This window comes from Ptychodera flava, chromosome 14, assembly GCF_041260155.1.
Source record: "Ptychodera flava strain L36383 chromosome 14, AS_Pfla_20210202, whole genome shotgun sequence".
In the NCBI taxonomy this organism is placed as follows: Eukaryota; Metazoa; Hemichordata; class Enteropneusta; family Ptychoderidae; genus Ptychodera; species Ptychodera flava.
The window spans coordinates 14231038-14241973 of NC_091941.1; the positions used below are offsets into that span (position 1 = coordinate 14231038).

The 10936-nt window shown below is 39.0% G+C and overlaps 1 protein-coding gene and 1 long non-coding RNA gene across 2 annotated transcripts in view; both read right to left on the reverse strand.

Annotated features, from left to right (window-relative positions):
* The window catches only part of LOC139149487 (cytidine and dCMP deaminase domain-containing protein 1-like), a 696744-nt gene that overhangs the window by 205736 nt on the left and 480072 nt on the right, over positions 1–10936 (reverse strand). The gene's annotated exons all lie outside the window — the stretch shown is intronic.
* Positions 2130–8651, reverse strand: LOC139149465 (uncharacterized). The gene is made up of 3 exons (XR_011556115.1): positions 8343–8651; positions 3124–3303; positions 2130–2273 (listed from the first exon to the last, which is right to left on the reverse strand). It is a non-coding gene; the product is annotated as an uncharacterized lncRNA (long non-coding RNA).

The window sequence follows — 10936 nt, forward strand, 5'->3', positions numbered from 1 at the left end:
CCACAAAGTTCAACTTCTCTATTAACAAAAGAATTAATCTTCAGTAGACGAAATCCCTAAGGCATCGTTATATTTTCATTGATGCACATCCGCGAGTGGGAGGATTCCCATGTGAAATCACTTGATTGAAGTGGTTTTCACTGTGAGCCCTTGGACCTTGACACTAATTAGTTCTTGAATATGCATGTTTTTATGTACAAGTCAACATGATGTAGGATGACCTTACATAGCAAGGTGCCCATACATGTTCAGATTACTGGAAAACTGGCTTTTGCATTTACTAATTACGCGAATAGCCACTAATTATAGTGATACAGAAGATGAATACAAACCAAATCACATTGATACAAAATGCTAGTTATTACAAAGCCAGAGTCCATACACTCAAAGGAACCAATGACTTTTTAACAATTTTAAGGACTTTCTGAGGTCAAAAATATCATTTTCAGACTCATTCTAACAATATATCATCACATTTCGTATATGATTTTACTTCTAATTTTTACAATATTATGATTGATCACCTTGTCATTCTTGAAATTGTGTGTGGATTATCAATTTTCCAGGATTTTCAAAGAGGTAAAGTATATGGACCCTGGACAAAACACTCTGCTAGCCTGATGCGATCCCCGAGAACACTTTAAAATTCATGTGAATTCCAATATATTTATCAGTGTGTACATCACCATTCTTACTCAAATGTAGATCATAACAGTTTGGTTCATCTTCAATTGCATTTGTGACTTGAATTCCATCTTGCATAAGCAATGGACAATATGGGCAAAAAAAACAACAACACTAACAATTTTACGGTTTCAAAAGGAAAACATTGGCCACAAATGCACTGATCTGATCTGATTGGAAGGAATGTTGTGCCCCATTTCTGAGGGAACACTGCTAACAGTTATTGGTTATACACATAAGCTAATGCGATAGACAAGGAAGAGACAGATTTGTGATTTTACTTGCCATACTGAGCTCTGAAAACTCGGCATGCACTCCGCAGTTTCACCAAAGCAATAAAGCCACTCATTTTAATGTGGACTGCTATGGAAAAATATACATCACTTGCATCCAAGTAATTGGCTATATACTACATGGCAGTTACTTCATTCATGTTCATTATGTGCATGGCTTTGGTCTCCTGGATACTTGTTGTAGCACATGATACAGCTCTGCCTAAATGAGTCATGAAGGAAGTGAGTGACACAATTTTTTCTCAGTGACGTTACATTCACAGTCAAATGAGCAATAGCTTTAATATAAAAATCACAACATTAGATGTAAGTTTAACCTGTTCACCTCCAATTCCCTGTAAAGAGGTCCACATTCACCATTGATAACAATGGGTTTGGGCCAAACCATAGTGGTGAAAGGGTTAAGAGTAGAGAAACTGAGAGAGGTTCTATAATATACACTTCTTGTATAGTATATTATGTATTGTATATGACGCCATTGTTCTGAATGGGGTCACTTTAAGGTCATGATGTTACAATTGTAACTGTGTACTCACCAGCTCTTTTCTTGCATAAAATTTAAATACCGATGAATATTATATAAATTAAATAAAGAAAATCAGACTTTTTAGAATCACACTCTTTTAATGATTATAATGACAAACTACTGTACATTTGGAAAATATGGATACAAAAAACACATACCTTTCACTTGGTATTGCATACCAAAATATACGATTTTAAAATTCATAAACATTCGGTAATTTCTCATTGAGATGTTTATTCCATGAAGCACTGGATCTGAATATATGTACAAACTATCGGTTATATTCAGTGCAAGAGGAAGAAGGTCATTTACCAAAATATGTTGTTGTAAGTTCTGGAATTGAATGTGTAAATAATATCCAATGGGAAAATCTTGTAATGTACTTCTTTTTCACAAGGCAAACTCATTTCTTGAGTTGAAAAGTTACAATACTGTTTGCTGAGCTACGGTACAAGTGAACCAAAAAAAAAATGCAACAGCCTCTAGGAATAAAGGAATCCTGTAGAAATATACAGCGAAGAACATTAACACAACTGGGCTCCCTCCACATTAAGAGGCCTGGCCGGGCATAGGGTCCTGTGGTGGCACTTTGGCTGGGTCCTGTGGAGGTGGTGTGCTTGTGCTGATCATACATTGGGGCGGCTGTTGCATTGGCATGGGTTGCTGTTGTTGCATTGCCCCCTGGTTCGAAGTAACCACCATGGGTCCGGCAGCAGGGGCACCGCTCTGAATCACCGTTGTTGTTGTGGTGCCAGAGCTGTGGTAATCAGCTGTGAAAATGAAATGAAAAATGAAGTTGAACCAATATTCAGCTGATAAAGATTGCAATGAAGAATTCATACATCTAGAAATTTTATCAACAAGTCTGGTACTAGGAAGGTACTAGGAAGGGCACGAAAAGTAAAAATTAAATAATTCTTGTTGAAATGTATTCTTACAAGTTCAACATTTCACTGTAACAAATCATACCTTATAAATACACATAAAGCCATAAAATAGAGTATAATAATAGTAAGCTCTAGTTCCCTGTGGACTGCTCATACAGTTGATAACTCTGCAATATAGTGTGGCAGTAAAGCAAACAAAGAACTCTAAGTTCATGTTAAATCAATGATGAGGATGTAAAATTGGTTTACAAATTTATGTATTTCTGTGGAATCTTATTCAGTTTAGGACATTCAAAACAGGCAGTAACAGGTAGATCCTTTGTGATAACAATACGGAAATATAAGAGCCCTCAAGCCCAGTTTATAGTTTTCGGAATACCCAAGTCAATCCAAAAGTCAATCCACCTGCCTGTGGGCACTGGCTATTTAAACAATTTTAGTCTGAATGCTATATTTCACATGTAATATTTTCTTGAAAATATTTGATGTAATATTTGTCATCTTGCAAGGTCATAACAATATTATGATAAAACCTTGCATAGGCTTGATTTATGGTTTTGTGGACCTACATGGTACCTATGGCTTGTAGCCCAGTCCTAGGCCACTCAAGGGACACATAACATCTACGTAGTATCATATAATCGTGGGGGTTTTAAAGATAACTCTGTGATGCATAGCATGCAATAGAAGACAAGCTCCTAATAAGGTGTAAATTCACTGCATTCCACGGTACCTGACATTGCAATGAAAGCACAACACCAGATCCAACTCCATATCCAGCCAATAATGATGACGGAAAGTACAAGCTGAAGTGCTCCAATGAAGAAATTCAGGACACAGGTTCCAAATTTGGCTCCTACACTTGAACCCGGATTTCCACAGCAAAACACAAAAAATCCGGCCAAGATTGTACCTGTGAAACAGAAGGAATTTTTGTAATAGTATGTACGGATCAGTTTAATACCATACACATTAAACATTTTTCAGTACGGCCTAACTATCATACTAGTCTTTTGTGTTTTTTTCAAAGAAAAGTGGAATTGATACCAATAGTGAATAAACGGTAAAAATACATGTATTGAGTACAACCTTAAAGATCTATGAATACCAAAGTTTAATGTTTGCTTATATCACCCTTTAGCTCATGTCTATATACGTTTCTAGTAGATGTACCAGAACTTAAGTCCCTAATGTTCTTTATTTAAAATTTAAATTCTCTTTGTATACAGCTTTAAAATGTATAATTTATCGTATTTCAGCTTGTTTGAGACATTTACTGGAATAATAGTCAAAATAAAGATGTGAAAAATTAATATAAACCAATGTGTCAGGTAATACAAAACTGACAGATACTATGTCAAAAATATAAAACAGACAAGGTGACACTGCTGACTTGTAACCACAGCCCCTACCACAGGGTACACGGGCTTGTTGTTTATCTGTGTCTGTTTGTTTGTGTGTATGTTTGTGTTTGTTTATTTGTTATATTTAATAAAATAACAGCGAAAAGCTGTTTTGCTAATATTTGTCAATAAAGAGCAGTTTATTTATTTGTTTATTTGTTTGTTTGTTTGTTTGTTGATACGTATTTCCGATGGTTAGGGTTAGGGTTAGGCTTAAGTTAGGGTTAGGGTTAGGGTTAGGCTTAAGTTAGGGTTAGGGTTAGGGTTAGGGTTAGGCTTAAGTTAGGGATAGGGTTAGGGTTAGGCTTATTCACTCCCTCTATATATAGAGGGAGTGAATAAGCCTAACCCTAACCCTAACCCTAACTTAAGCCTAAGCCTAAGCCTAACCCTAACCCTAACTTAAGCCTAACCCTAACCATCGGAAATACGTATCAACAAACAAACAAACAAACAAATAAATAAATAAACAAACAAATAAACAAATAAACTGCTCTTTATTGACAAATATTAACAAAACAGCTTTTCGCTGTTTTTTATTAAAAATAACAAATAAACAAACACAAACATACACACAAACAAACAGACACAAATAAACAACAAGCCCGTGTACCCTGTGCCCCTACATGTGATTATCTTCTTCATCTGACCCTACGGTAGGTATTCAAATAAAAAAACAATAAAGCCATTTTAAATGTTACTAGTATTTCAGCTCATTTTGTTCATAGATCCTCAAGTTTTTCTGGAGGGTCTACCAGTGTTCGCGTTGATTTTTTTCTCCTCGCGTACGGCATACGCATTAGTCTGCTAAAATTGCGTAATGGCTGGATTTGAGTGCGTAATTTCACTTCCGCACTCGATTGATGAAAAAACTGACTGCAAAATACAATGTGCCGTTGAATAAACCCACACTACATATTCGGATTGTACGATGTAACATTATTTTAATGAAAACAGTTTAACGAACAACTTGAACAATGTTGAAACGTAACAGCGAAGGTTATACATGCTACCGTCAAAACACATTGGGCAACCCAAAAGTTAGAGTTATGGCAGCTTATCCAGACGGTTTCTGGACGTTTCGGCACACAGTCGTTTGGAGAGCTATTCAGCGCTGGGACTATTCGCCCCATAGACGAGTGTGCAGAAGCGAGAAATACCCCTTCTGGCTTCTGCACACTCGTCTATGGGGCGAATAGTCCCAGCGCTGAATAGCTCTCCAAACGACTGTGTTTCGGCACCAAGTCGTTTCGGTCCAAGACGTTTCGGCCTTTGAATTTCAGGCCCCAAGCACAGTCGTTTGGTGGGCTATTCAGCTCTGGGACTATTCGCCCCATAGACGAGTGTACAGAAGCGAGAAACAATGATTGTTTCTCGCTTATGTACACTCGTCTATAGGGCGAATAGTCCCAGAGCTGAATAGCCCACGAGGGACTGTGCCCCAAGTCCGACGTTTCGGCACCGCAACCCAAGACGTTTCGGCACCGCTGAAGGCTACCTGTGGGAACTAGTGCTGGAGCGTAATGTTACAAATCAAAGTACTAAAAGTATGGTGTCAACTAACATTCACGTCCATGCTTTAATCTTTGTGAGAACATGGGAAGAGACCGTAAGAAAAAACTTCGTATCATTTTGAAATCTGTGACACAAGTTTATCGATATCAATAGCCGCCGACACGGCAAAAGTTTGAAAGCGGTGACGAAACAGCACGGCAAAATTCACACAAAATGCACATAAAGTACTGGTCAGAACGCAAAGGTCACGCTTACGAATATGACGGATCAGTCAATTACTGAATAGTTTGAAAAAAAAATCGAAACACAGATGCCGAAACGTCTTGGGTTGCAGTGCCGAAGTGACTTGGGCCGGAAATTGAGAGGCCGAAACGACTTGGTGCCTGAACGACAAGTTACCATCCAGACACTTCTGTAGTGTTCAAAATTTATCGGGATTCCGACGAGCTCTACCGATGAATCATTTTTTTCACGGACTCGTAGAGCAAAGTTGAAAGAAAACAGATTTGTCTGCTTCGACGCCATGCTGCATGTGTGCTTGATCAAAATTTGGGAACAGCGAGACGCGATGATCGTGCACGGTCGGCATTTATATAATTTGTCGCAACATTTCTGTCAATCACTCACTTTCAGAAACTATCGCTCGCCTGAAAATTAGCAACGTAATTCATAGGCACAGCTGACATGATAACGTGCCTAACGTGATAACGTGTGGACTACGATGCCGATTTTTCAGACAACGCCCAGAGAATCCGAAACTTTCCACACAACATGAGTGATTGACAGAAATGTGTTGCAACAAATTTCGTCTGGTTGTCGCCTAAGCTCAGTCGTTGGGAGTGCTTTCGGTGTTATCCTTTGCGTATAGAAAACGCATAACGATGAAAAAAATGCGTAGAGAGTCAATTCCAATGCGTAAATACGCACGATTTTTGCGTAAACGCGAACTCTGGTCTACGTTTTGTTTCAGTGACTGGGGGACTTTTTGTGTTATTTATTACAGCAGTGTACCATTGTAATTCAGTTCTGCAAAAGTGTGTATCTGGCAAAACATAAAATGAAAAGTCATGGACTGAAAGAGGCCGGAGTGCAACCTTTCAGGGCATGCAAAGTTTTCAGTCGCCGAAGCAATTTTTTTGCATTACTGTGGTATGCAAGCAATAGTTGAAGGTTCTATTCGTTTTCTCAGAAATATTCCCTTCAGAATAATGGTTATCAAAACGTGCAGTCTTTCCTGAGTAATTAGGATTGGGACATATTCACATATGGAGCATGATTTTATGTTTTTTCGTTTTTTGTTCTTTTTTTTTATGGGGAGGCAGGAGTTCCCAACCTTTTGATAACTCCATCATCGTTGTTTATTCTTTTCAGAGGAATTAGCAACAAAATCACGTTTGCCCATAATATCGTATTCTTTTCTTGGTTCTTTGGATGTGGATTCAAAACACCATATAAAGGCGATGACAAAGAACGACTCAAGACTTCTGCTTCTTGTTGAAAAGCGTATCCGTAACAACGCGCTGCAGATCAAAACAGAAAAACATTGCGAGGTCGATGCATATATATGACATCGGTGACAATGGCTAAACACTACAGCAAGCCCACTTATATTGGTACTATAGTGTGCAATACAATAGCGCGCTGTTCACTAATGCTGCACATACACGCCGGGAAGATGCCTTGTACAAACATGATCGAGGGACAACGGTAAAAGACAATGTTTTCATGACACAAAAGATTTCCGAAATGTAAGCAGTGGCACTTTTCTCTGCCTACGACAGTACGGCGTATGCGTATTATTTCATACGGGTGATGTCATATTATTTCATATCGGTTACGGACTTAGGATTTCTTGGTCAGCATCATTAATTATTTCAGTCTCTTTTTTAATTATTTGATAGATTACGACGGGAGTTCAAAAGCAATACAAAGGTCACAATCATCAACTCTAAATGTGATCATGTTCTTATATTTTACTAAATTTGTAAATAGAAACATGTTGTCCTACGTTCTTTGATAAGATGAGCTTGCATGCATCGACAGCCCCACGTAGCCAGCTAGGTTCTCGACGCTAGAAGTATTGGAAATCTCAGTAACGGTTAGAAAGAGAAAGAGGTCACATCTTTTGGTAGTGAACAATGTTCAAAACACAAACGTTGAATACCTGACTGTTGCGAAATACAAACAGAGCGTCTGTCTCTTGCTATGCGTGGATGCCAACGTCTGGACTCACAAATTAAATAATTTCTATCGCAGCCAGTACCCGTGTAACAACCTGTCGATATATCATTTTTGTATTTAAAAAAAAACAAAAAACAAAAAAAAACACGTCGAAACTGTTTACTTTTAATTCTTATCGGAAATTCGTGCATTTCTCGCATGCAGTGTCGTCGCGAAGGCCTATACCTATAGGCGGAATAGTATTTCAATGCAGACGAACTGATTTGCACTCCACCTCACGGAAGACGAAGTACGACACTTTCAAAACCTGTTGCTGTGACTGTGTGAGGACATTGTAATTTATGTGTGATACTGAGTGCAACATCACACACAACTTTTTGGTTGCTGCACAATCACAGTGCTTTCATTCATGACCCACTGATTAATTGGCGGTAAAGTCCAAGCACACACAGAGAACTCGAACGCCCTTACCCGTCAGCCTGGCCTTGAAGTTGAGGTTTTGTCAAGTGCGACGGGGTCGGGTCGGGCTTCGTTTGAGTATGCATGGGGGCACGATTCTGTGTGGTGATGAACATTGTTGTGGGTCAGAGCGATCCGATCCGTTGTTCTTGCAATCTAACACTTACACTAGGTCCACAACGTGACATTTGGCAAACGAAATCTTATCACAACTGTCACTGCAATGTTTGGTGTTGACTTACACAGGAACGAGTGGAAGGCAAGCAGCACAGTGCCTAGCAACACCGACAAACATAACTGTTCGATGCAAACCCAAAAAATATCGATCCTTCGAAATGATGCAGATTATCTCGATATTTCTCTTGCATGAATAGATAAATTACAGAATACTCACCAAACCCTGGAATGAAGATGTTGAAAATTACACAAACGACTGCTCCAGCAATGTGCAAGGCGGGAATAGCCGCACGGCAGCAATTCGGTTCTTTTCCGTCACGACAACTGTGGTTGTAGGCCCCGCCTGTGGCGCCATTACAACTGTCGTATTTGTCGACTGCATCGCCATGATGTCGGATTATCCGCACTTGTCAGAAAAAATGAGCAAATTTTGCTTATTTTTAAGTGATGTATGGTGCACCAAGAGAACCGAACCGCGTCGCGTCAGAATCTTGCATGTAAGTTTGTGTCCTTATGCGGTTAATATATTCACAGATATGCAGTGAACCCTTTTATGCAAATCAGTCATGGTTTCCATGGAGACCCAGTATTGCGTGAACAGGTGGGGAGTGTTGTTAGCAACTACGTAAACAGTGTGCAAGCATCACCCAGTGCATATATATCGGGTAACAGGCCTGCCTGCAGTGAAAGTCCTAAAACATTGCTACCATCTTTCCGTACAACGAAGCACAAAATCCTTTAGATAGACAACCCTCAACGGCACGACTTTGTTTAAGATTTTAACAGCTGTAAATTAAGACAATCTGACTTGCATCTCTTCCAAATTGCAAGACCAGCTGTTCTCAAGTGCAAGTTTTATGTACAAGGCCAAAGCATAGCCAGGCGAGGTCATTTCAGGACACGTACAAACATGCGTTGAAAGTTGTCTCTAACAGGCATGTATATTGACGCAATCGAACGAGCCACGGGCGTTAGCGCAGCTCTATAATAGATCTGTATTTCAATATTAAAATGTCGTCTACAATAAATGTCTTCTGAAGATGACAAGAGCGGATGACAATAACACAGTACAGGGCGAAGCGAGGTACTTCCGACTTCTACGACAAATGTTTGAATTCACGCCTACGTAGTCGAGTTTTCAAAATCTTGAACATGGTCTTCCCTGATAGAGTCGTGTCGTTTTGTTTTTTTGTTTTTTTTTCCCAAAATAATTCAACCCCGCATAAGGCTTATTCACCACGGTTCACTTTTTACCTACTGAAATTTTTACCAAACTTTAACTACGACTTTACCCTTTTCAACAACGAGAACAACTGTCAAGCTACCGCTTTCAAACTGTGACTCTTATTTTTTACTGCCTCTCCTTAGTCTATCTGAAGAAGTATTGACCAAGGAGTATACTTGTACAGCACCAGCACCACAAATTCGACATGTACGGCCATTCTGTTGGTGGCCTTTGTTCTTGCGTTGTCAATACCCATACACTTCATTCAGACTGTGAGGAATATTGAAATGCAAACATGCATCTGCTGGAATACTACGCAATGAAGACGCGTTGCAGGTGGACAAGAGTGTAAACACGTCATACTGATCTTTGTTACACCAACTGTTGACACCGTTACCAAGGAGATCTCTTCCAATACACGTGAGTTCTCTGTTGTGGTGCTTTACATAAGGGCAAAGGAAAATAACAGTGAACTGATTTACAGCTGAGGGCGAGAAAGAATTAGAGAACAACAAGCACAATGGAGAAAATCTGAAAGGGGAGGTTGAAAATTCCGTAGTAAAGAGAGACAGGACCTTCTGTTTTTTACAGTATGCAAATACACACACATGTATCATTCTGAATGATAATGTAATACTTCTTTCATAGACTCATCTCAAAGGTTGTCACATGAAAAAGGTTCTATTTTAGTGACTTCAAAAATATACGATAGTGTAGTGTTGATTCACCTCTATGGGTTACTATTATAATTGACAACTCTTTGTTCTGGTTGTAAAAACTCTGACTGCAACCGCATAGTTGCGAGAAACAACAGCAAAAGTTTATAAGTATACTGGAAAGACACAATCTCAGGCAAATTATGTAGCAACAGACTTCACCAAAATTTTGGATTGTATTGGCAAGCACACACATGAAGTAGAAAAGCATTAACACAAGACTGTGGAGGAGTGGAGGAACAAGGTGTGGAGGAACTTTTCATTACATCATTCAATATTCAATCTTACAGGTGTCTGATATAACGTGAAATCTGACCAATATATGTCCACCCTCTTGAAATACAAAACGAAAGCAACCAATTCAATATGGAGGATGGAACTAGAGAGTTGCACTTATGCACCTTACATCTGGTCTGTACATAGAGCCTGCATTTTTAGGATTACAAGCAACTTTTGTAGGGCAACTTTACAAACTCCAACTTTTTACTTCTTTCAAACTTTGTTGGGGGACTGATACGAATAGGCAAATGACTTAAAAAGTCAGTGTCATAATTGTTACATCTTCTTTTATTTTTTTTTCTGTGTATCAAAAGAGGTATTCCAATGAAAGCATATACATGTATAGTGAAACATTTAGTTTTTCAAACTCTATATTTACAACAGAATTTGTCAAAACTCTACATTTTCTACGATATGATTGATCAAAATTGCTCACTTGGGGTCAACTTTTGTGATAGAATCGACAAAGGGGTCAAAAATCTACATTGGGCAAAAAGAGGAATAATAACTGTGGTACACATGCATATAACCCTTCCTATGGCAGTCCCCCCCCCCCCCCCCCCCCCCCCCATTTCAAAAGCAAAGAAATAA